General features: G+C 42.7%; 1 protein-coding gene across 2 annotated transcripts in view; it reads left to right on the top strand.

Moving 5' to 3' along the window:
* The first annotated feature begins 19734 nt into the window (after nucleotides 1-19734).
* LOC132378591 (leukocyte elastase inhibitor-like) overlaps nucleotides 19735-26297 on the top strand; it is a 54906-nt gene continuing 48343 nt past the window's right edge. Inside the window, exon 1 of one of the 2 annotated variants that reach the window (XM_059945646.1) lies at nucleotides 19735-19845. The gene's annotated coding sequence lies outside the window, so the exon portion shown is untranslated. The remainder of the gene's footprint in view (nucleotides 19846-26297) is intronic. The other variant, XM_059945645.1, reaches the window with a different exon arrangement.

The following is a 26297-nucleotide window of genomic DNA, read 5'->3' as shown; positions in this document are numbered from 1 at the left end:
GGATTGGTGCTGGGACTTGTTGTTTGTAACATACATGACTTTGGAATTGGATATAGTCAGTAAGTTCACAGATGACATGAAGATTAGTGGAGGAAGGTGAATAAAATGAGCTGAGAAATGATGGATCGAGTTTAATCCTGATAAAGGTGATACATTTTGAGAGGTGAGGCCAAACACCATGAATGGCAGGATTCTGGGATGTATGGAGGAACAAAGGAACTTTGTACACGAGCGTGGATCAGCACTTGGAGCTAATGTTGTGGCCATTACAGAGACTTGGGTGGTGCAGGGGCAGGAATGGCTACTTCAAATGCTAGGCTTTAGATGTTTCAGGACAGGGAGGGAGGAAAAAGAGGTGGGGGTGTGGCATTGTTGATCAGAGATAGCGTCATGGCTGCAGAAAAGGAGGAAGTCATGGAGGGGTTGTCTACGGAGTCTCTGTTGGTGGAAGCTAGAAATAAGAAGGGGTCAATAACTCTACCGGGTGTTTTTTATAGACCACCAAATAGTAATGGACAATGGGGAGCAGATAGGGAGACAGATTCTGGAAAGGAGTAATAATAACAGGTTTGTTGTGGTGGGAGATTTTAATTTCCCAAATATCGATTGGCATCTCCCTAGAGTGAGGGATTTATATGGGGTGGAGTTTGTTAGGTGTGTTCAGGAAGGTTTCTTGACACAATATGTAGATAAGCCTATAGGAGGAGAGGCAGTACTTGATCTGGTTTTGGGAAATTAACCTGGTCAGGTGACAGATCTCTCAGTGGGAGAGCATTTTGGTGATAGTGATCACAATTCTATCTCCTTTACCATAGCATTGGAGAAGGATAGGAACAGACAAGTTAAGAAAACATTTAATTGGAGTAAGGGGAAATATGAGGCTCTCAGGCAGGAACGTGGAAGCGTAAATTGGAAACATAAGTTCTCAGGGAAAGATACGGAAGAAATGTGGCAAATGTTCAGGGGATATTTGAGTGGGGTTCTGCATAGCTACATTCCAATGAGACAGGGAAAGGATGGTAGGGTACAGGAACTGAGGTGCACAAAGGCTGTTGTAAATCTAGTCAAGAAGAAAAGAAGAGTTTACAAAAGGTTCAAAAAATTAGGTAATGATAGAGATCTAAAAGATTATAAGGCTAGCAGGAAGGACCTTAAGAATGAAATTAGGAGAGCCAGAAGGGGCCATTAGGAGGCCTTGGTGGACAAGATTAAGGAAAACCCCCAGGCATTCTACAAATATGTGAATAGCAAGAGGATAAGACACGACAGAATAGGACCAATCAAGTGTGACAGTGGAAAAGTGTATATGGAACCGGAGGAGATAACAGAGGTATTTAGTGAGTACTTTGCTTCAGTATTCACTACGGGAAAGGATCTTTGTGATTGTAGGGATGACTTGCAGTGGACTGAAAAGCTTGAGCATGTAGATATCAAGGAAGAGGGTGTGCTGGAGCTTTTGGAAAGCATCCAGTTGAATAAGTCACTGGGACTGGACGGGATGTACCCCAGGCTACTGTGGGAATCGAGGAAGGAGATTGCTGAGTCTCCGGCAATGATCTTTGCATCATCAATGGGAACAGGAGAGATTCCATAGGATTGGAGGGTTGAAGATGTTGTTCCCTTATTCAAGAAAGGGAGTAGGGATAGCCCAGGAAATTATAGACCAGTAAGTCTTACTTCAGTGGTTGGTAAGTTGATGGAGAAGATCCTGAGAGGCAGGATTTATGAACATTTGGAGAGGCATAATATGATTCAAAATAGTCAGCATGGCTTTGTCAAGGGCAGGTCATGCCTTATGAGCCTGATTGAATTTTTTGAGGATGTGACTAAACACATTGATGAAGGTAGAGCCAGAGATGTAGAGTATATGGATTTCAGCAAGGCATTTGATAAGGTACCCCATGCAAGGCTTATTGAGAAAGTAAGGTGGCTTGGGATCCAAGGGGACATTGCTTTGTGGATCCAGAACTGCCTTGCCCGCAGAAGGCTGTTACGAACCCCATAACTGGGTGTCTTACCAGCAAAGATAGGAGTATCCATTGAAGTTTGATGATACTATTTTTAACAGTATTTATTAGTAAAAATACACAAAAATAATATCAATGCAAATATACAGATAATATACGTCATCAATACTAAACCTAAAGGTGCGGGTATAATAATAATAAGAAATAAGCTCTATCATTGTCTAGGGGATAATGAATTGTCCGATGGAAATATAAAGTTCAGTTCAGTTCATGCAGGCTGCAGTAGTTGTTGTTCGCAGTGTTGCAATTGTTGGGGAGAGAGAGAGAGAATAACAGCTATTAACTTGCCCACTTTCCTTTTACGATCTTGATCCATCTCTGTCCGTTAGCTAGACCGTTCCGTGGTGGACTCGTCACCCAGGCAAGGGTGGACACATACACAAGCCCCCACCAGTCTCGTACATTTCTCCTGGTGTGTCTGAGGGGTGTTCCCCAGACCCTACTTTTATCTCCACTCACGGGGTCTCAGATGTCAATCAGGTTGGGATGATGCAATCAATCCCTCAACCAGGCCACTCTGGTTGCCCCCTGAGGGGTTTCAATGAATAGTACGGTACTCAATACACAATTCCTTCTTCAAGAGACAATAGCAGTAATCTCTCTCTCTTTGTCAATAGGAGACATTCCACCTTTGTGTATCCCTGCATTGTCTCTCTCTCATTACTGATATGATGTGCATCTCTCTCATTTCCTGGGTATCAGACCTGAAATAATAGCGATTTTGCAATTCTCAAAAAGGGGGGGGGGCGACTTTGCGATTCTGTACCCTTCTGCCCATCAGAGTTGCTCCTCATTCGTAACAAGGCAAAGAGTGGTTGTAGATGGGTCATATTCAGCATGGAGGCCAGTGACCAGTGGTGTGCCTCAGGGATCTGTTCTGGGACCCAGACTCTTCCTGATTTTTATAAATGACCTGGATGAGCAAGTGGAGGGTTGGGTTAATAAATTTGCTGATGAGAGAAAGGTTGGAGATGATGTGAATAGTATGGAGGGCTGTCAGAGGTTACAGCAGGACATTGATAGGATGCAAAACTGGGCTGAGAAGTGGCAGATGGAGTTCAACCCAGATAAGTGTGAGGTGGTTCATTTTGGTAGGTCAAATATGATGGCAGAATATAGTATTAATGGAAAACCTCTTGGCAGTGTGGAGGATCAGGGGGATCTTGGGGTCCGAGTCCATAGGACACTAAAAGCTGCTATGCAGGTTGACTCTGCAGTTAAGAAGGCATATGATGTATTGGCCTTCATCAACCGTGGGATTTGAGTTTAAGAACTGAGAGGTAACGTTGCAGCTATATAGGACCCTGATCAGACCCCAGTTGGAGTACTGTACTCAATTCTGGTCGTCTCACTACAGGTCGGACATGTAAACCATAGAAAGGGTACAGGGGAGAGTTACCAGGATGTTGCCCGGATTGGGGAGTATGTCTTATGAGAATAGGTTGAGTGAACTTGGCCTTTTCCCCTTGGAGCAATGGAGGATGAGAGGTGACCTGATAGAGGTGTACAAGAGAGGCATTGATTGTGTGGGTATCAGAGGCTTTTTCCCAGGGCTGAACTGGCTAGCACGAGAGGGCATAGTTTTAAGGTGTTTGGAAGGAGGTACAGAGAGGATGTCAGGAGTAAGTATTTTACGCAGAGAGTGGTGAGTGCGTGGAATGGGCTGCCAGCGATGGTGGTGGAGGCGGATACGATAGGATCTTTTAAGAGACTCCTGGATAGGTACATGGAGCTTAGAAAAATAGAGGGTTATGGGTAAGCCTAGGTAGTTCTAAGGTAGGGATATGTTCGGCACAGCTTTGTGGGATGAAGTGCCTATATTGTGCTGCAGGTTTTCTATGTTTCTAAGTCCAGAGACCTTTGAGAGTAATAGCACAGGTAGATAATATGGTTAAGATCGCATATATAATTTTGGTCTTTATTAGCCATGGTATTGAATACCAAAACATATGTGTATAACATTGGTCAGACTTCAACTGAAGTACTGTGTCGCCATAGTATAGGAAAGCTGTGATATTGATGGATCATTGGCAGAGGATATTCACGAGGGCAGACTGAAGAGTCTAGGTCTATTCTCCCCGGAGGTTAAGAGGAAATATCATTGAAATATATAAAATTATGAAAGGTATAGATAGGGTAGATGGCAGAAGTTTTACCACATATCAGAGATGGATAAAAGTAGAGGACCTATATTTAGGATAAGGGGAAGAGATCGAGAGAGGAACTGAAGGGAGAGTGGTGAGTATGTGGAATACACTACAGAACTGGACAGAATGCCGACAGCATTTCATAATTGTCTAAACAAGCACCTGAAATGCCTAGGTATGGAAGGCTAAGGGCAACATACTGGTTGGCTTGGATATGATGAGCCAACTGAGCAGTTTTGCACCATTCTGTACCACTCTACTGTGATATCAATGCCAAAAATATTGAAGTCAACAGAGCCATTGCAAATGGTTAGGAGCATTTCAGTTATGAGAGACTGGGTTGGCTGGATTAATTTCACTTGGAGCAGAGGAGGCTTAGAAACTGAGCAGATGGAGACACCCAAAACCATAGGAGATGCAGATAAGGTAAAGAGTAGGCTAAAATAAAGAGGTTGAGAGGATTAGTAAGGGTACCTAGAATTTAGGACTCAACAGCTAATGGCATGAATGTGAGAGGTGGAGGGCTGAGGTCTAGATCTGACACCATTCTCTCTCTGTCCTCTCCTCACTCTCACATATTAACAATAACAAAATAACTTTGATTCATTTTCTTGAAAAGTTCTTCATTAACACAAGCCAGTAAATGGGTTTGATAGTGCCTCAGTTGTTAAATCACCAGACTGGTAACCTAGAGGCCAGGACTAACAATATCTTATCTGATTCACCAATGCCGTTAGGAGAGGTAATCTGCCATCCTTATCCTCTCTGTGACTGTGGATGGTTGACTTTTCATGGCTCTTTGAAGTGATACAGAAAGCCACTTAGTTAAAGAGCAGTAGGGAATGAGACCTGCCAACATTAAAAATGCCATTCACATGGCCTAACTTATCATGCGACTTCTCTGCTCATTATTGTGTACTGGATAACTTCACTCCTCAACTGTGAAATGAATTCTAAAATGGCATTTGCCTTCCTCACCACCAACTCAACCTACAAGTTCAACTTCAGGATGTTCTACACAAGGACTCCAAAGTCACTTTGCATCTCAGATTTTTGGATTTTCAACTCATTTAGAAAATAATCTGCACATGTATTTCTTCTACCATGACCGTGCATTTTCCAACATTTTCCACTCTCTCGTCCGTTCTCCTAATCTGCCTAAGTCCTTCTGCATCCTACTTATTTCCTCAACACTACCTGCCCCTCCACCAATCTTCATGTAATCTGCAAACCTGGCAACAAAGCCATCTATTTTATCACCTAAATCATTTATATACAGCAGAAAAAGAATTGGTCTCAACATGGAATCCCCGTTGAAAATCTAGCCACTATCAACCAATCAGAAAAGGATACTTTTATTCCCACTTGCTACTTTCTACCAATTAGCCAATGCTCAAACCATGCCAGTAACTTTACTGTAATACCATAGGCTCTTAACTTGTTAAGCAGCCTCATGTGTGTCACTTTGACAAAAGCCTTCTGAAAGTCCAAAATACAACATCCACTGCATCCCCTTTATCTATCCTACTTGTGATCTCCTCAAAGAATTCCAACAGGTTCATCAGGCAGGATTTTCCCTGAAGGAAACCATGCTGACTTTGTACTAACTTGTCCTATGTCACCAAATACTCCATCACCTCATCCTTAACAATTGACTCCAACATCTTCCCAACCACTGAGGTCAGGCTAACTAGTCTATAAGTTCCTTCCTGCTGCCTTCCTCCTTTCTTAAAGAATGGAGTGACATTTGTAGTTTTCCAGCCCTCTAGCACCACACCAGAGTCCAATGATTTTTGAAAGACCATTATTAATGCCTTCACAATGTCTACCACCACCTCTTTCAGAACCCTAGGGTGCAGTTCATCTGGTCCAGGTGACTTATGTACCCTTAGGTCTTTCAACTTTGTGAGCACCTTGTAGTAGTAACTTCACTCATTTCTTTTTCCTCTCACCTTTCAACACCTGGCATACTGCTAATATCTTCCACAGTGAACACTGATGCAAGGTACTCTTTTAGTTCATCTGCCATCTGCTTGTCCTGCGTTATTCTTTCTCCTGCTTCATTTTCTAGAAGTCCAGTTTTGAACAGGTCAAAGCTCCCCCCCAGCAGAGATCCCAATGATCCAAGAATCTGAATCCCTGCCCCCTGAACCATTTTCTCAGCCACACATTAATCTGCATTAAATCTCTCCCATCTCACCTTAAGCCTATGGTTTCTATTTTTAGACTCTCCTACTCTGGGAAAAGACTAACCATTCACCTTCTCTATGCCGCTTTTATGACTTTATATACCTCAGCCACTTTCGCTCCCGGGAAGAAAGATGTCCAGGCTATCCGGTGTTTCCTTACAACTAAAGATCTCATTGAAATCTACTGAATGTTGAAAGGACTAGAAAGGATGGATGTGGGGAAGATGTTTCCTGTAGAGGGGGTATCCAGAACTAGAGGGCACAGCCTCAAAATTGAGGGGTGACCTTTTAAAACAGAAGTGTAGCTCTGGCTCACCTCAGGCTCGCTCAGCTCACTTCCGTCTAGGCGGAGCAGCCTTCGGCCCCGCCAAACTGGGTAATCAGCTTGTGTGGATGCTGTGTGATGTCCCCACCCCGCCAAATAACAGACAGTACTCCATATGCGATTAAATGATTACCCTTTATAGAGCTTACTGGAACTATGTACTTAATAGAGATACAATATAAAAGGAAAAGTAAAAGGCGCCAAACTTATCAAAGTTCAACCACTTCGTACACAACCATTGGAGCTCAGTTAACTAAGTCTTCCTGCCACCATTCGATCCCCTCCGACCTCCTCGACCCGCCGCCTGGGACCAACCACGGTGGTCGACCAGACGCTCCACACGAGTCTGTCCTCGTCTCCTCTCCTCGCTGAAGACCCTGGGCCTCGGACTCCCGCTCGGGGTCAGTTCCGTTGCCCAGCTTACAGCACCATGTCTCCTCTCTCCATCCCCATCGCGCCTTCTCCCCAAAGCCCGTGAAACAATAGCTTACAGACCCACAAGAAAGAATAACATCTATCCTAATTGGTTAACAAATTAATACAATTCTCATAATCAGTAATTATAACCCAAACAAGCTGTGAGAGAAAAGCATTTGCTCAGCAGTTACCATAACAAAGAAGCATTTTCACTTTTAACATAACAAAGAAGCCATTTTATTAGCCTTAGCAGTAACCTAGAAGAAGAAGCCCCTTACAGAGCTAAGGAGTAATTTTTTTTAGCCAGAGAGTAGTGATTCTGTGGAATGCTCTGCCACTGACTGCGGTGGAGGCCAAGTCAGTGGGTACATTTAAGGCAGAAGTTGATTGTTTCCTGATCGGATAGGGCATCAAAGGATATGGTGAGAAGGTAGAACAAACTCAAATTATAATCGTGCTTGTTACTTGCAAGGGAAAGTTTAAATTGTCAGTAGGTAGCTTCAATCTCACAGCTCAAAACAGATCATTTTTATACATTTACAGAGTCCAGTAATTCATCAACTTCATGTCTTTGAGGTTGTTCCATCCCATAGTTTCATTCCTGTCTTATCTGCATCCGTCCTGAATGAGCCCATTTGCCTTTCAGGCTTCTCCCCTGCCACCCAGCCCCGCACAGCCATGTCCTGTTTCTCCCTGCTGTGAAAACACTCCCTGCCATAAAAGACACATCAACAAACCAGCAAAGCACAGGTTCCATTTTGACACATTACATTTTACAGAAGTTATAAATTCAAGATTAAAGATACATGTCTACATTCTCTCCTTTTTGTCATTTCATGACAATACCATAATCTTCAAAACACAATCATTAAGGAATGAAAACAGTAATCAGTGATTTCAGACATGCATATAATGACAGTTTCAGAGCTTTAGTCAAGTGAAACCAATAGGTGCCCATTTTCCATATCATTTCCTTCTTAGTTCTACTATACTACACAAAAATTTCAAAAGAATCATGGCTATTATTATGATACCAATGGTTATACCGTAATGTAAGGTAATCACCCACTATCCTCCCAACATCCCAAATGGCCACGATTCACTTCCTGGAGTGTTATAATTGTGAAACTGATCTCCCACTTTCTTAATCTTTTTGGTGGCTTCTCAGATGTGATCCACCAAGTGAGTTATGTCTTCAGATTCATCTGCTGTGTAAGAGCAACATCCTTGTCCAATCAGGGCACATGTGCCTCCTTTCTCAGATAAAACAAAGATCAAAGCCATTCAGTTTTGCAAGTCCTCAGTACAGACCACCACCAGTTCTGCCAACAATTTAAATATTGCTTGTTGGATTTGATCAAGATCATATGCAGTTTAATTTGCTAACTTTTCCAATGCTGATGCCGTCTAAATCAGTTCCTGTGCTTCTTTACTGGTTCCTTAGGCAAGTATTGCCTCCCCCGGGGACAATATTACTTCTTTTTCCCTGGGGTTAGCATTGTCATTGAGGGTATATACCATCCTCTGAAACACTCATTGTTTCCAGATTGATATTGCCATACTCACCCAATGACATTCTGGCTGTTCCAATAAAGAGAGGAAGGGGGTCTGTCCCATCATCGTTGTACCAAAAAGCAAACACATCCAGGGCAGAGGGCATGGACTGATTAAACTAACAGTTCATCTCTGCTTCATTGAAGGACATGAGCGTAAAGGGCACACCCATTCCTACATCTGCCAGGACAGCCATACAAACCCAGAAGGTTGAGACATCAGTCCTGTTTGCATATTCATAAGTCATTCATAAGAAAGCATTCATGGCAGTTAAGGACAAAGGCTAATCTAACCATCATTAAGACTCTCAGTGGTTTCATTTTTTGTACATCATTAGGCACCTTCTTACATTGAGATGCATGAATCCATGACAGCTTTTCTCTTACCTTGATGGCTGTGTTAGTGACCAGCAATACCTGAAATGGTCCTCCAAATTGAGGTTCCAAACAAATCTTTCTTTTAAATTTTTTCAATGATTTTAAGTTCCCTGGCCCCCTCCGTCTTATTTTCACCATGGACGTTCAGTCCCTATATACCTCCATCCCCCACCGAGATGGTCTCGAAGCTCTTCGGTTTTTTTTGGATTCCAGACCTAACCAATTCCCCTCTACCACCACTCTCCTCCATCCAGCGGAATTAGTTCTTACTCTCAATAATTTCTCCTTCGGCTCCTCCCACTTCCTCCAAACCAAGGGTGTAGCCATGGGCACCCGTATGGGTCCCAGTTATGACTGCCTTTTTGTTGGCTTTGTGGAACAGTCCATGTTGCAAGTCTATACCGGTATCTGTCCCCCTCCTTTCCTTCGCTACATCGACAACTGCATTGGCGCTGCCTCCTGCACGCATGCTGAGCTCGTCAACTGCATTAACTTTGCCTCCAACTTTCACCCTGCCCTCAAATTTACCTGGTCCATTTCCGACACCTCCCTCCCCTTTCTTGATCTTTCTGTCTCCATCTCTGGAGACGGCCCATCTACTGATATTTACTATAAGCCTACAGACTCTCATAGCTACCTGGACTGTTCCTCTTCCCACCCTGTCTCTTGCAAAAATGCTATCCCCTTCTCACAATTCCTCCTTCTTTGCCACATCTGCTCTCAGGATGAGGCTTTTCATTCCAGGACGAAGGAGATGTCTTCCTTTTTTAAACAAAGGGGCTTCCCTTCGTCTACCATCAACTCTGCTCTAAAACGCATCTCTCCCATTTCCCGCACATCTGCCCTCACTCCATCCACCCGCCACCTCACTCGGGATAGGGTTCCCCTTGTCCTTACCTACCACCCCACCTGCTTCCAGGTCCAATATATAATTCTCCGTAACTTCCGCCACCTCCAATGGGATCCCACTACCAAACACATTTCCCCCCCCCCCTTCTGGTTTTCGCAGGGATCGCTCCCTACGCGACTCCCTTGTCCACTTGTCCCCCCCATCCCTTCCCACCGATCTCCCTCCTGGCACTTATCCTTGTAAATGGAACAAGTGCTACACCTGCCCTTACACTTCCTCCCTCACCACCATTCAGGGCCCCAGACAGTCCTTCCAGGTGAGGCGACACTTCATCTGTGAGTCCGCTGGTGCGGTATACTGCGTCCGGTGGTCCCGGTGGTCCGGCCTTTTATATATTGGTGAGACCCGACGCAGACTGGGAGACCGTTTCACTGAACACCTACGCTCGGTCCGCCAGAAAAAGCAGGATCTCCCAGTGGCCACACATTTTAATTCCACGTCCCATTCCCATTCTGATATGTCTATCCATGGCCTCCTCTATTGTCAAAATGAATCCAAACTCAGGTTGGAGGAACAACACCTTATATACCAGCTGGGTAGCCTCCAACCTGATAGCATGAACATTGACTTTTCTAACTTCTATTAATGCCCCTCCTCCCCTTCTTACCCCATCCCTGACATATTTAGTTGTTTGCCTGTTCTCCATCTCCCTCTGGTGCTCCCCACCCCCCCTTCTTTCTCCTGCTTCCCATCCCATGTTCCTTTCCCTTCTCCAGCTCTGTATCACTTTCGCCAATCACCTTTCCAGCTCTTAGCTTCATCCCTCCCCCTCCAGCCTTCTCCTATCATTTTGTATTTCCCCCTCCCCCCACTACTTTCAAATCTCTCACTATCTTTCCTTTTGGTTAGTCCTGACGAAAGGTCTCGGCCTGAAATGTCGACAGCGCTTCTCCCTATAGATGCTGCCTGGCCTGCTGTGTTCCACCAGCATTTTGTGTGTGTTGTTGTTTGAATTTCCAGCATCTGCAGATTTCCTTGTGTTTGCTCTTTCTTTTAAACGTCCGCACCACCACGTAGTCTCTGGGCTCAATGTCATGTCACTTAGTATTTGCTGCTGGTTGCTGGCCTTCCTTTACCAGTTGATGATAGTTTGTAATGCTTTTTTTAGGGCACAACAATAGTTCAGAATACCCTCGTCCAGGTTATGTACATCCATCTGCCTGACTCTCAGTGATGGATCAGATGGCGGGCACAAGGGCCGTGCTATTATGAATTCATGTGGGAATAGGCCAATGGTTTGGTTAGCGGTTGCTCAAATAGTCATCAGAACCAAAGTTTCCACCTTAGTCCAGTTTCCTCACAAATTTTGTTAAGTTTACTCTTAATTGTTCCACTCATCCTAGGCCTGCTAACTGAGGGTGGGAGCTGCAATGGAAATGATCAACCTGTAAGGTTTTGCATACTTCTTTAATTACTTTACCAGTGAAATGGGTCCTGTTGTCACTAGATAGTTTCCAGGTGATCCCAAATAGCGGGATTATTTAACAAACATTTTGCTCATGTAACTGCATCATTCTTTCTCCAAGGAAATGCTTCAACCCATTGTGAGAACGCTTCAATAAAGGTTAATCCATACTTATATCCTTTACACTGAGGCAATTCAATAAAGTCCATCTGTAAATGTTCAAAAGGACCAACTGATGACTGGGTATGAATCCCTGTTACTTGTACCAGTTTTCCCAGATCCTGTAAGGCATATATCAAACATTGTCTGCAGATTTGTTCTGCAACTTGATATATGATATACACCAGGGGCTTACCAAGTTTGGTTTACTTGATCACTCATTCCTCTCTTGCCCACATCTGTCAACTCAGGCAATCCACGGTACCAATTTACCTGGGGCCACAACGTGTCCATCTGAAGCCACATACAATTGTGCTGCTTACAAGCCAGTTTTTCCCACTTTGCCCTTTTGTCCAATGGAGCAGTGGACTGGTATGCTTGTCCATACTCGACAATGGGAGGTGTCATCAGTGTCAACTGCATGGGGGTGCTTACTTCTGGCACAACAAGGCGGGCCCAACAGACAGAGGTAAGGAGCAAAGCAGATGGGAAAACATAGTCATCTCATATGCAGCTGGAGTTTCAGAGTAACTCAGAAGGATTTTCAACATATCCTTGTGTTTTTTAAACCTACAAACACACTCAGACAGAAACTCGTCCACCCCAAGGATACTACTGTACACCCAAATATAAAGACAGCAATATCCGGTGCAATGTGAACTGCAAAGATCTGTATATTGACAAGACAAAACAACCACTTCACAAGCAGGCAGCCCAACGTGGGAGGGCTAACAGCTCAGGTCAAGACTCGGCAGTACAGTTACATGGAAAGGACAAAGGACATTCTTTGATGATAACAATGTGCACAGTTTGGACAGGGAGCACAGGTGGGTTATGGAAGCCATCTTTGTCAAACTGGAAAACCCATCCCTGAACACCACCTATCAGTGCAGTCCTAACATCTCTACACCAGCATCCCCACAACACTTCTCACCTCCGTTCATGCAAAGGGAAGACTAATGGCCCTCTCATTACCTCTACGACTCTTTAAAAAATTCAGAGTTTATAAACCGCAAAACTACCTATCATGGATCGAAGAAGCCTCTTGGATGAGGGGCAAAGCATCTTCTAGACAACACAGTAAGTCCAGTTGCCTTGATTTACTACTGCTTGATATTCTTACTCTAGTCTGCAAGGCCCAAGCTGTGGACGGATATCATTGCCTCTTTTATACGCTCAAATGACTTCTCAGCTTCTAAAATAATCTAAAATCTAATGTCTATAATACCTAGTCAGCCCAGGAAACGTTTCATTTCCTTATGATTCATTGTCTGTGGTGCTTTAACTATTGCCTCAATCCAAGTCTTAACCAAAGACTTTGTATCCTAGGATAGGGTACATCCCAGCTAAGTTCTGGTTGTATAAACTGTAGTTTCTGCTTTGATACTTTATAACTTTCTTAGTTTATGTAAAAGGTAGACAGAATCCTGCTCACAAGTTTCCTTGCTTGGGGAGGTTGATAGAAAGTCATCCACATACTATATTAGAGTATAGACCCTGGGGAATCTCCCTACTTTCTTCCATTTGCAATTTACATGACAAAACAATGATGGCATCAAATCTATTTTCCAAGGAATCTCAAACACAAAATCAACATGTTGAAAGTCTTGAGCAACATCTCTTATGTTCTATAAAAGGAATTCAGTCTTGTTAATAAAAGCAACTTTTAGGATTTCTCCTAAAATATTCCAATTTTTCCAAAATAGTTAATTTCAAATGCCCAATTTGACTGCCTACCAAAGAGCAATTTCCCCAAATGCCCATTTCCCTCTGAAATGTGGGCACCTCATATCTGGAATACAGATTCACAAATTTCCACGTCCTTAACCTGGATTCCACATGGCCAGTGAGGAATCCGGGTCTCTCTAAAGTCAATCACGTGGAAAACAAATAAATAAATACTCTGTACAATCTTCGGTGTTCCATTTCTTTTCAAGTAGTGATTTCTGTATCACATTCATAGCCCTCTTTAAATCACTGCACTGTTTCTTCAATCCCTCCACCTCAGTCTCAGCTACTTTGGCTGTTCTCTCCTGTTTACTCTTTTCTTTAACCAGCTTTTCACTTCGTAACTGAAACTGATACTTAAGTGTCAAATCTTTACTTCTCTACAAATCATCTATAAATCAGTAAGGTTCTCTTTCTGAATCAGGGTAAGACATACCCTGCCCCATGTTTTACTTTATTTTTTATTTTCTTCTATTTACATTGACCTATACGCTCTCAATTTAGCAGTTTTCACTACAGCGTCCCAGAGGGTTTAACAAATGTTTCAATATTTACAGTAGTTTTGGCACCCAGTGTCCCTGACACCCTTTTGTTATTGTATATTAACTAATCTTGCATTACCTCAGTAAAATTCCACATGTCCCAGATGCTAGGTCAATCTGTATGTGTCCTTGACACTGAACCATCCAATTTGTTTGACCACCTCTTTTATTACTCAAAGTTTCTGTCTTCATGCCAAATGCATCGGAGTCACGATGAGAGAAACTGATCCACTCAAGACCATAGCATTGATCGCAGTGTACAGAAAGTGAGACTGAATCCGAAGGCCAACTGCCAAGACGGAAAGTCCGCAGGAGCGAAAAGAAACTTAATTTTCAGTAATTGATTTTCCTGAGGACTTTTCCCATAGGCATCCCCATCCTCAGAATTCCCCTGTTGCTGTTGCCTCTAGACAAGTGAATCTCAGTGGAACCTCCAAATTCTGTTGTGCACCATTCAGCCAGGTCTTCTATATACAGTACTAGACTACAGCAAATGCAGAGTAGATTGACTTATAAGCATATTTATTAATTGCAAGGGATTTATCTGCCTTTAATCTCATCAATTTACCTAACATCACTTCCCTACTAACATGTATTTCCCTCAGTTTCTCCATCTCACTAGACCAGGCACGGGCAAACTACGGCCTGGGGGCCATATGCGGCCCGTTAAGCTTTTTAATCCGGCCCGCAGAACTTGATGAAATTATATTAATAAACCTTGTTAACGTTTTTTCCCCGCAATTCTGGCGTTTTCCCAATAGATGACGCACTCTATATACATTGACCTTTGTTGAGGTGCAGCGTATTACTCCACATTTGCGCTTTACTCTTTGTTCGGCTCGACCTATTTGTGTGAACAGGCGTTCAGCATCGTGAACATCAACAAAGCCAGCCACAGATCCAAGTTAACTGACCAACACCTCAGATCCATCCTGAGAATTGCCACAACAAAACTAAATCCAGACTTTGATGCGCTGGCTAAAAAGGGAGACCAACAACACTGTTCCCACTGAAATTAAAAATAAGTTTCTTCGTTGTGTTATGTAAAAAATGCATTTGAAAATATTTTTTTCAATAAGCCTTACATGTTACATGTCATTTCTGTTAAGTGATGGACATGAGTAGTGCGCAGGTGCACGTACGTTCTCAAAATAAAAAATGCGCTCCAGATCAAATAACGTGCTCCGCATACTGGCGCACTGTCACTGTTCTGTCCTTGTGCTGGTCGTTGTTGAGTTTTGGCACAGGGGACAATTGAATAAGAAGGGGCAGGACAAGTAGACCTGCATCTCCTACTGTTTTTGAAATAAAGACAGTCAGGAGGAGAGTGATGATGATAATATCTTGAAGGATAACAGAATTTTCAGTGCTTTAAAATAATAACTGTTACTATTAAAAAAAGCTGTATTTTATTCATTTAATTTTCAGTGTTTTAAAAGTCATTTCAATAAATAGCTAAATACCATGGGACTTCAAAGACAGATATTTTGTTGTAATGCATTTGTTCATTTTCAATTGAAATTAAAGCACATGTTTTCTACATATCCCATGATATTTTATTTTCTCTTATGAGGTGTATTACCAAAACACTCCGTCCATCTGCTCCTGGTCCGGCCCCCCTGTCAAATTTTAGAACCCTTTGTGGCCCACAAGTCAAAAAGTTTGCCCACTCCTGCACTAGACCCTCGGTCCCTTACTATTTCCGGAAGATTACTTATGTCTTCCTTAGTGAAGACAGAACCAAAGTAGTTATTCAATTGGTCTGCCCTATTTCTGACTGTAAAGGACCTACATTTGTCTTGACCAATCTTTTTCTTTTCACATATCTATAAAAGCTTTTACAGTTAGTTTTTATGTTTCCTGCCAGCTTTCTCTCATAATCTTTTTTCCCTTTCCTAATTAAGCCCTTTGTCCTCCTCTGCTGGTCTCTGAATTTCTCCCAGTCCTCAGGTGTGCCGCTTTTTCTGGCTAATTTGTATGTCTCTTCCTTGGAATTGATACTATCCCTAATTTCCCTTGTCAGCCATGGGTGCACTACCTTCCCTGGTTTATTCTTTTGCCAAACTGAGATGAACAATTGTTGTAGTTCATCCATGCAATCTTTAAATGCTTGCCATTGCATATCCACCATCAACCCTTTAAGTATCATTTGCCAGTCTATCTTAGCTAATTCACGTCTCATACCTTCAAAGTTACCCTTCTTTAAGTTCAGAACCTTTGATTCTGAATTAACTATGTCACTCTCCATCTTAATGAAGAATCCCACCATATTATGGTCACTCTTACCCAAGGGGCCTTGCACGACAAGATTGCTAACTAATCCTTCCTCATTGCTCAATACCCAGTCTTGAATGGCCTGCTCTCCAGTTGGTTCCTCGACATGTTGATTCAGAAAACCATCCCGCATACATTCCAAGAAATCCTCTTCCTCAGCACCCTTACCAATTTGGTTCACCCAATCTATAGGTAGATTGAAGTCACTCATTATAACTGCTGTTCCCTTATTGCACGCATTTCTAATTTCCTATTTAATGCCATCCCCAACCTCACTACTACTGTTAGGTGGCCTGTACACAACTCCCACCAGCGTTTTCTACCCCTTAGTGTTATGCAGCTCTACCCATATCAATTCCACATCCTCCAGGCTAATGTCCTTCCTTTCTATTGTGTTAATCTCCTCTCTAACCAGCAATGCTACCCCACCTCCTTTTCTTTCCTGTCTATCCCTCCTGAATATTGAATATCCCTGGATGTTGAGCTCCCATCCTTGGTCACCCTGGAGCCATGTCTCTGTGATCCCAACTATATCATATTCATTAATAACTATCTGCACATTCAACTCATCCACCTTGTTACGAATGCTCCTCGCATTGACACGCAAAGCCTTCAGGCTTGTTTTTACAACATTCTTAGCCCTTATACAATTATGTTGAAAAGTGGCTCTTTTTGCTTTTTGCCCTGGATTTGCCTGCCTGCCACTTTTACTTTTCACCTTACTACTTTTTGCTTCTACCCTCATTTTACACCCCTCTGTCTCTCTGCACTTGTTCCCATCCCCCTGCCACATTAGTTTAAATCCTCCTGAACAGCAGTAGCAAACGCTCCCCCTAGGACATTGGTTCCAGTCCAGCCCAGGTGCAGACCGTCCTGTTTATACCGGTCCCACCTCCCCCGGAACTGGTTCCAAACCCCCAGAAATTTGAATCCCTCCCCCTTGCAACATTTTTCAAGCCATGTATTCATCTGAAATATCCTCCTCTTTCTACTCTGACTAGCACGTGGCACTGGTAGTAATCTAAAGATCATTACTGTTGTGGTCTTACTTTTTAGTTTATCTCCTAACTCCCTAAATTCACCTTGTAGGATCTCATCCCGTTTCTTACTTATATCCTTGGTACCTATGTGCACCACGACCACTGGCTGTTCACCCTCCCATTCCAGAATGTCCTGCAGCTGCTCAGAGACATCCTTGACCCTTGCACCAGGGAGGCAACATACCATGCTGGAGTCTCGTTTGCAGCTGCAGAAACGCCTATCTATTCCCCTTACAATTGAATCCCCTATCACTATAGCTCTCCCACTCCTTTTTCTTCCCTCCTCTGCAGCAGAGCCACCCATGGTGCCATGAACTCAGCTGCTGCTGCCTTCCCCTGATGAGACATCTCCCCCAACAGAATCCAAAACAGTATATCTGTCTAGGAGGGAGATGACCTCAGGGGACTCCTGCATTATCTGCCTACTGCTACGCTGTCTAGTGGCCACCCCTTCCCTTTCTGCCTGTGTAGCCTTTACCTGCGGTGTGGCCAACTCACTGAACATGCTATTCACGACTTTCTCAGCATCGCTACGTTTTACCTCTCACTACTAGTCTGCCTCTGCTCATGCTAATGATAATATTTTTTCAATGTTCATTCTTTTTAACCATAGAGATGAAGAGGGCTGCAGTAGTGACAGGAAACTCCATTGTTCGAGGAAAACTCCATGCACTCAATGGAGACACACAGATGGCATGTTGCCTCCCAGGTGCCTGGGTGAGGGATGTCTTGGATCGGGTTCACAGCATTCTAAATGGGGGAGGTGAGCAACCAGAAGTTGTGGTACATATCGGCACCAATAACACAGGCAGAAAGATGAGGAGGTTTAGAATACAGGGACATCCATTCATAACTGAGATGAGGAAGAATTTCTTTAACCTGATGGTGGTGAATCTGTGGAATTCATTGCCACAGATGGCTGTGGAGGCCGTCATTGAGTATAATTAAGGTGGAGATTGATAGATTCTTGATTGATGAGGGCATTAAGGGCTACGGGGAGAAGGCAGGAGATTGGGGCTGAGAGGGAAAATGGATCAGCCATGATGAAATTACTGAGCAGACTCGATGGGCCAAATGGCCTAATTCTGCTCCTATGTCTTATGATATTATAATGCTTCCCTATTAACTGACTATCTAATCTGAATGCTCATGTGGTAAAAACCACACATTTGCCTTAATGAGTTCTTGGTATTTCTGGCTGTATAAACTCTATTCATGACAAAAAAAAGCACGCTGCAATTTCTCAGCCTGACTCCTTTTAATTTTGTGGTTGTTCTTTCATTTTCTCGTAAACCCCATTAGATATTCTGGGATGACCTTTCACAGCAAATTCTCACAGCCCTGTTATCTTCGTCTTTGCTTTGAGATCTTAAATTGTGTACACTGAAAGGTGAAGCACAAACCTTGTCTGACAATTGTTGCTAGATTATTTCATCTTCCTTTCTTTTCTTTTTCAGTCTTTTATTAATATCAACATCGTAAGATTGATACATAATTATTGGGATTACAAAATTACAAAATTAAAATGAACATAAAAGGGTATATAAACAATAAGTACAATATAGTTAAGTCTTCCCAAATCATACATGATATGAGTCAGCATACAGAGAGGAGGTGCAGTGGCTAATGGACTGGTGCAGAGCCAACAACCTGTCTCTGAATGTGAACAAAAGAGATGGTTGTTAACTTCAGGAGGGCACAGAGTGACCACTCCCCACTGAACATTGACGGCTCCTCGGTAGAGATCGTATAGAGCACCAAATTTCTTGGTGCTCACCTGGCAGAGAATCTCACCTCGTCCCTCAACACCAGCTTCATAGCAAAGAAAGCCCAGCAGCGTCTCTACTTTCTGTGAAGGCTGGGGAAATTCCATCTCCCACCCCCCATCCTCATCACATTCTACAGGGGTTGTATTGAGAGCATCCTGAGCAGCTGCATCACTGCCTGGTTTGGAAATTGCACCATCTCGGATCGCAAGCCCCTGCAGCGGATAGTGAGGTCAGCTGAGAAGATCATCGGGGTCTCTCTTCCTGCCATCATGGACATTTACACTACACGCTGTATCCGCAAAGGAAACAGCATTATGAAGGTCCCCATGCATCGCTCGAACAAACTCTTTTACCTCCTGCCATCTGGGAAAAGGCTCCTAAGTATTTGGGCTCTCACGACCAGACTATGTAACAGTTTCTTCCCCCAAGCTATCAGACTCCCCAATACCCAGAGCCTGGACTGACACCTTGCCCTATTGTCCTGTTTATTATTTATTGTAATGCCTGCACTGTTTTTGTGCATTTTATGCAGTCCTGTGTAGGTCTGTAGACTAGTGTAGCTTTCTCTGTGTTTTTTTACGTAGTTCAGTCTAGTTTTTGTACTGTGTCATGTAACACCATGGTCCTGAAAAACATTGTCTCATTTTTACTATGTACTGTACCAGCAGTTATGGTCAAAATGACAATAAAAGTGACTTGACTTGACTTTGGGTGTTGGTTTTTTTAAAATTAGGTTCTTTCAGGTTTCTTGTTTTGTAGCTACCCATAAGCAGTGGAATCTCATGGTTATATAATTTATATGTACTTTGAAGTTGCTCTAATATGTGAGAACATGTGAGTTCTGGATTTACAGTCGGGGGTTTTACAATTGATTTCCTATCAATGATTTACTTCTGGTTTGGTTTTGACAGCCAAGCTTCATTTCCTGTAGGACAAGCTGCAGAAACTGGCTCTCTGAAGCAACAAGCAGAGGTTTGAAAAGGTAAGTGTGCATTTTAAAAGTTGATAAGGTTTAGGGGGTTTAATGAAATCATTTAATACAGGTGCTTCTGTAGCTTGAATACTTGCTGCTAGCAAGTACCGAAGCTGCTGGGTTTTCTCTCATTACATCGGCCTGAATGAAGGCCGTGAAAGTATCACTTGTTTAGTTTTGTGATGGAACAAATCATCAAAAGTAAATCATGAAGGGTTGTGAAACGTTCAGTGTAAGTTAACTTGGTGACCTGGCAAACAGATTCTAACATAGGAAGATGTGGAACTGTCCGTTTTGACAGGGAAAGTGAAGCACATTAACTAAATGGCAAGAGATTACAGAGCTCTCAAAATGACCTTGGACATAATTCACAAAGGGCTCAAATGCAGATGTAGCAAGTAAAACGTGAAACTAACAACATGGTGTTGACTGCTGGAGGCAATAAGTGGTTATACAGGGGAATTACTGAGACCTGTCTGGGGTGCAATGTACAATATGGCCTGATTAATTAAAGAAAACACTTTAGGGGAGGCTTACATTGACCAACACTGGAAATGGGTGGCTTTTCTTTTGAGGAAAAATTTGAAAGGCTAGACTCATATTTAGGAAAGTGATAGGAGACTTTATTGAGGAGTTTTGACAGGATGTGCAAAGGATTATTCCTCCTCAGGTGATCCTAGAACTACGGATCACTGTTTAAAACTAAGGGAGTTTACTTAAGCCAGTGATAAGCAAAAAAAATCTCAGACGATCACGAATCTTTGGAATTCTCTTCCTCAAAGCCTTTGAATATTGTTAAAGCAGATGACTAGACTAGATGAGGGTTAGTGTTAGACTCAATAAGCCTGGCACTGAAAGGTTACAGGGGGATTAGAACAGAAGTTACAGTCATACCAACTGAGACCTTATTAAATGGTGGTGCAGATGAAAGGGACTGAAAAGCGTGCTTCTGCTCCTAATTCTATGTTCATTTCTATGTCTGTGTGGGCACTAATTGGAAGTGGTTCTGCAACTGGACAGCTGCTGTGGGAATTATTAAACACAGGAGTCTGCAGATGCTAGAATCTGAAGCAACATGCAGAATGCTGGAGGAGCTCAGTAGGTCAATCAGCATCTGTGGAGGGAAATAGACTGTTAATGCTTCAAGTTGTGACTCTTCATCTGGACCCAAGTTCCTGACCCGAAGTGTTGACTGTCCCATTCCCCTTGGCTGATGCTGCCTGACCTGCTGAGCTCCTCCAGTGTTTTGTGAGCTGTTTTGTGAGTGGAACGCCATCATTGTGCTGAAGGAATCCTAGATTTCAGATCTCGAAGGGTCTCAGCCCGAAACATCGACAGTGCTTCTCCTTATAGATGCTGCCTGGCCTGCCATGTTCCACCAGCATTTTGTGTGTGTTCTTCAGGATTACCAGTGCATTTCAGGCACACAGTTCTGGGGACGGGGCAGATTGGAGCAGGGGAATTCCGGCATGTTTCATTTGCAGCCACTTCCACTTTCAATGGTTGAAAGACTTGGCAGTGTTCCTCAACCCATGTAACAACATGACCTTTGCACCACGACAGCTCATTGTGATAACTGAGCTGTTTTGCTGTCACAGCTATTAGATTCTTCTCACTGTCCTTCTCACAGAGAATAGTTACCCTCGGCCTTAGGATAGGGATCAGTAATTAGGATAGGATGTTTGGACGCTGGCTGGTAAATTCGAGCCCCCACCCCTGGTGATAACACAACTTCATAAAAAGCTTCTGTGTAATTTCACTCACCTCCTACTCACAAGCAGTCACTGTATTCATCAACAAGAACAATGCCACTAGAAGCTTTAACCTTTAGCAAGTCCCCAATAACAGCCACCTTCTTCTCCTCTAATGATTTTCAGAAGTCATTGCCTTAAAGGGAACCTCAAATTAATTTTGAATTCAGTAAGTTGATATCTAATATTACAGACACTAGGAATCTGAAATAAAAATAGAAAATGCTGGAAATAATAATAATCCCTTGTTCAAGGATCCCTCAAGATTTCAAATTCAGTTTGAGGGTGGAAAACTGAATCTGAAACACATGTCTGAATAAGGCAACTATGATGGAATGAACATAGAGTTGGCTAGTGGACTGGGAAAATAAAGAATATATCATTAGCAGAGACAGATGTCTAAGAGAATATTTTATAAAGCTCATCAAATGTATGTACTTGTGAGCAATCACAAACAAGAGAAAATCCGCAGATGCTAGAAACCTGCTGAAGGGTCTCGGCCTGAAATGTTGACTCGACTTCTTTCCACAGAGTCTGCCTGGCCTGCTTAGTTCCTCTAGCATTTTGTGTGTGTTACTTGTGGGGAAGTAAGGTTCTATAATGAGGATGCACCATTTGTGTTAAGTTAGCATTCAACAAAGTGCCACATTAGAGCCTAATACAAGAATACAAGGTTGTGGGAAATAAAATTGACATGGGTGTAGGGGGGGGGCACTAACTAACAAAACAAAGAGATGGGATAAATATATTATGTTTGGACAGGCAGTCAGTATCTAATGTAGTGATACCAGGATCTATTTACCATTGAGGTTAGTATCTTGACTTTAGTCTGAGTGTAGCGCAGGAAAATTAACTGTTGGTACGAAGATAGGTGGGTTAGCAAATGGTGAGTACACACACACACACTCACTCTATAATGGGAATTAGAAAGGTTAATTAAATGTAAAGAAATTGTTGAATACATGGACGAGCTGCCAGAAGAAGTGGTGGAGGTGGATGCAATTACAAAGCTTAAAAGACATTTATAAAGGTTCATGGATAGAAAAGATTCAGAATCAGAATCAGGCTTATTATCACCAGCACATGACATGAAATTTGTTAACTTAGCAGCAGCAGTTCAATGCAATACATCATCTAGCAGAGAGAAAACAACAATAATAATAATAAATAAATAAGTAAATCAATTACGTATATTGAATAGATTAAAAAACGTGCAAAAACAGAAATACTGCATATTAAGAAAAAGTGAGGTAGTGTCCAAAGATTCAGTGTCCATTTAGGAATCGGATGGCCGAGGGGAAGAAGCTGTTCCTGAATCGCTGAGTGTGTGCCTTCAGGCTTCTGGACCTCCTACCTGATGGTAACAATGAGAAAAGGGCATGCCCTGGGTGCTGGGGGTCCTTAATAATGGATGCTGCCTTTCTGAGACATCGCTCCCTGAAGATGTCCTGGGTACTTTGTAGGCTGGTGCCCAAGATGGAGCTGGCTAGATTTATAACCCTCTGTTTCAGTCCTGTGCAGTAGCCTCTCCATACCAGGCAGTGATGCAGCCTGTCAGAATGCTCTCCATGGTACAACTATAGAAGTTTTTGAGTGTATTTGTTGATATGCCAAATCTCTTCAAACTCCTAATAAAGTATAGCCACTGTCTTGCCTTCCTTATAACTGTATCAATATGTTGGGACCAGGTTAGATCCTCAGAGATTTTGACGCCCAGGAACTTGAAACTGCTCACTCTCTCCATTTCTGATCCCTCTATGATGATTGTGCTCTCTCTCTCTGGCTACCCATTCCATAGGATGTTGATGGTTCCTTTCAGTCAGTTAGTGGGGTTTGATATGTGCATCCTGCAGTGGCTGTACAGGCCGATCCCTAACAGGCACTGCTTGCCACATACTTGGCAGGTGAGACCTGGAGGGGCAGCAGGGGCAGAAGCTCTGTTGTGGCATTTCTTGTGCCTTTCCTCTGTTGCCTCTTTGAGCCTGTTCTCAGCAGCGTCTACACCTTTTCTGATGGCGTGTCTCCACTTTGAGCAATCTTGTGCCAGATCCTCCCATGTTGATGAGGTAATGTCAGCTTTCTTCAGGCTCCTGTGCAGAACATCCTTGTACCGTAGTCGCTGGCCTCCTCGTTTTCGGGTATCACTGGACAGTTGGCTGTACAAGATGTCCTTGGACAGTCTTCCGTCAGGCACTCTGACAACATGTCCTGTCCAGCGCAGTTGGACTGACATCACAGTAATGGGTCCAGGTCCTTGCTGAGGGAGGAATTCAGTCTAGTCATAACCAACCTCTCAAAGCATTTCATCACTGTCGACGTGAGTGCTACCAGGCGATAATCATTAAGGCAGCCCACATTATTCTTCTTAGGCACCGGTATAATAGTTGCCTCTTTGAAGCAAGTGGGAACTTCCACCCGTAGCAGTGAGAGGTTGAAAATGTCCTTGAATACTCCCGCTAGTTGGTTGGCACAGGTTTTCAGAGCCTTACCAGGTACTCCATTGGGACCTTCCACTTTGCAATGGTTCACTCTCTTTAAAGACAGAGATCACAGTCATCAGGAGCAGCAGGGATCTTCACAGCTGGAGTTGTGTTCTCCCTTTCAAAACAGGCATAGAAGGTTCATCTGGCAGTGAAGCACCACTGCCATTCCTGCTATTGGGTTTCGCTTTGTATGAAGTAATGTCTTGCAGATCCTGCCAGAGTTGCCATACATCCAATATTGCCTCCAACCTCATTCGAAGTTGTCTCTTTGCTCTTGAAATAGCCCTCTGCAGATCATACCTGGTTTTCTGGCACAGACCTGGGTTGCCAGACTTGAATACCACAGATCTAGCCTTCAGCAGACGACATACCTCCTGGTTCATTCACGGCTTTTGGTTTGGAAATGTACAGTAAGTCTTTGTGGGCACACACTCTTCCACACAGGTTTTAATGAAGTCGGTAACAACTGCAGCATACTCATCCAGGTTTGAAGATGAATCCCTGAATACAGTCCAGTCCATCCTGTAGGTGTTCCTGTGCTTCTCTTGTCCATACTTTCTTGGTCCTCATTAATGGTGCTACAGTCTTCAGTCTCAGGGTGTAGAAGTACAGCTCGGTGATCAGACTTCCCGAAGCAAGGGTGTGGAATAGCACAGTAGGCTATTGTATAGGGGCTAAATTTAGGCAAATAGGACTAGCTTGGGTTGGCGAGTTTGGCGGAAGAGTCACAGTCATAGAAAAATACAGCACAGAAACAGGCCCCTTGGCCCATCTAGTCTGTGCCAAACCATTTAAACTGCTAGCACCAGGACCACAGCCTTTGTATTCCTACCTATACGTACCTATCCAAACTTCTCTTAAATGTTGAAATCAAGTTTGCTTACTCTTCGCATCATATCTGGAGCCATTAGCTCAATACATCAGGCAAAATGAAGATATCAGGGGATTTACTATTAAAGGGACAGATTGGTCTGTTACAAATTGTAACAAATTAGCCTGTTACGCGGATGACATTTTGATCTATCTAGGGCAACCAACATACTCTTTACCTAAATTGATGCAATCCTTTTGATGCAATAATGTCAATTATCAGGATAGAAGATCAATGTGGATAAAACCCAATTACTTTCATATAACTATAGCCCACCAAGAGAAATTGAAAGTGGATATCCCTGGGCATGGCAAACAGAGTCTTTCAAATATTTGGGCATCATTATGCCAAAAGATTTGGCAAAATTATCAGAATGTAATTATCAGCCTTTATATAAAAAATTAAGGAAGATATAACAAGATGGAACCTAATTCCTTTTTTTAGTCTCAGTTCAAGGATTGAGTCCATTAAAATAAATACATTGCCCAGACTGTTATATCTCTTTCAGACCCTACCAATAGAGATTAATCAAAATCAATTCAATAAATGAACCAAGATATTATCCAGACATGTATGGCAAGGTAAAAGGCTTAGAGTTCATCTCAAAGGTTTGCAATTAGCCAAGGAAAAGGGGGGATGGGGCAAAACATTGAGGAGCGGGTACTTCCCATCCCCATACAGGCAATTTTGGCTGATAACAACCTACAAAGGTACATAAATACTATTGATAACCCATGGGTGAAATGGACTCTTAAAATATGGAAAACTATTATAAAAGATTATAAACTAAAGGGAGATACTGCAATTCTTAAATGGTGTGCATATGACTTGGATTTTATGCCAAATAAACTGGATGCTAGATTTAAGGACTGGACAGCTAAAGGAATAACAGTTCTTTGCAATATAATGGAAGAACATATTGTTCAGTTTTGAAATGCTTAAAGAGAAACACTTATTGGAAAACAAGGCATTGGTATTTACAGATGCGATAGTATGTTAATAGGATGGTTAAAAATGTAACCAAGGCAAGTACATGTTTGATAGAGCTATTCAGAAAAGCATATAATTCAGATAATGGTAGCAGAATCATTTCAAGCGTGTATAAGGGTTTGTCAAATCTTAAAACACATTTGACTTCATACATTAAAACAAAATGGGAGAAGAAAGAAAGGATAATTATATCTGAGGAAGAATGGACAACAATATGGAGATATCAATGGAAGTGTACCAGTTCACAGAAATGGAGGGAGTTTGGATGGAAATACTTGATAAGAGTATTGATAAGCCCCGTTATCAAAGACTATTGGAGTGGGATACTCAATGACCTACAAGACATTTTTAGATGTGAAATACCCT

This window comes from Hypanus sabinus, chromosome 20 (assembly GCF_030144855.1).
Source record: "Hypanus sabinus isolate sHypSab1 chromosome 20, sHypSab1.hap1, whole genome shotgun sequence".
Lineage (NCBI taxonomy): Eukaryota > Metazoa > Chordata > Chondrichthyes > Myliobatiformes > Dasyatidae > Hypanus > Hypanus sabinus.
Note: the sequence above shows the minus strand (reverse complement) of the source record. Positions and strands in the feature narration are given on the sequence as shown.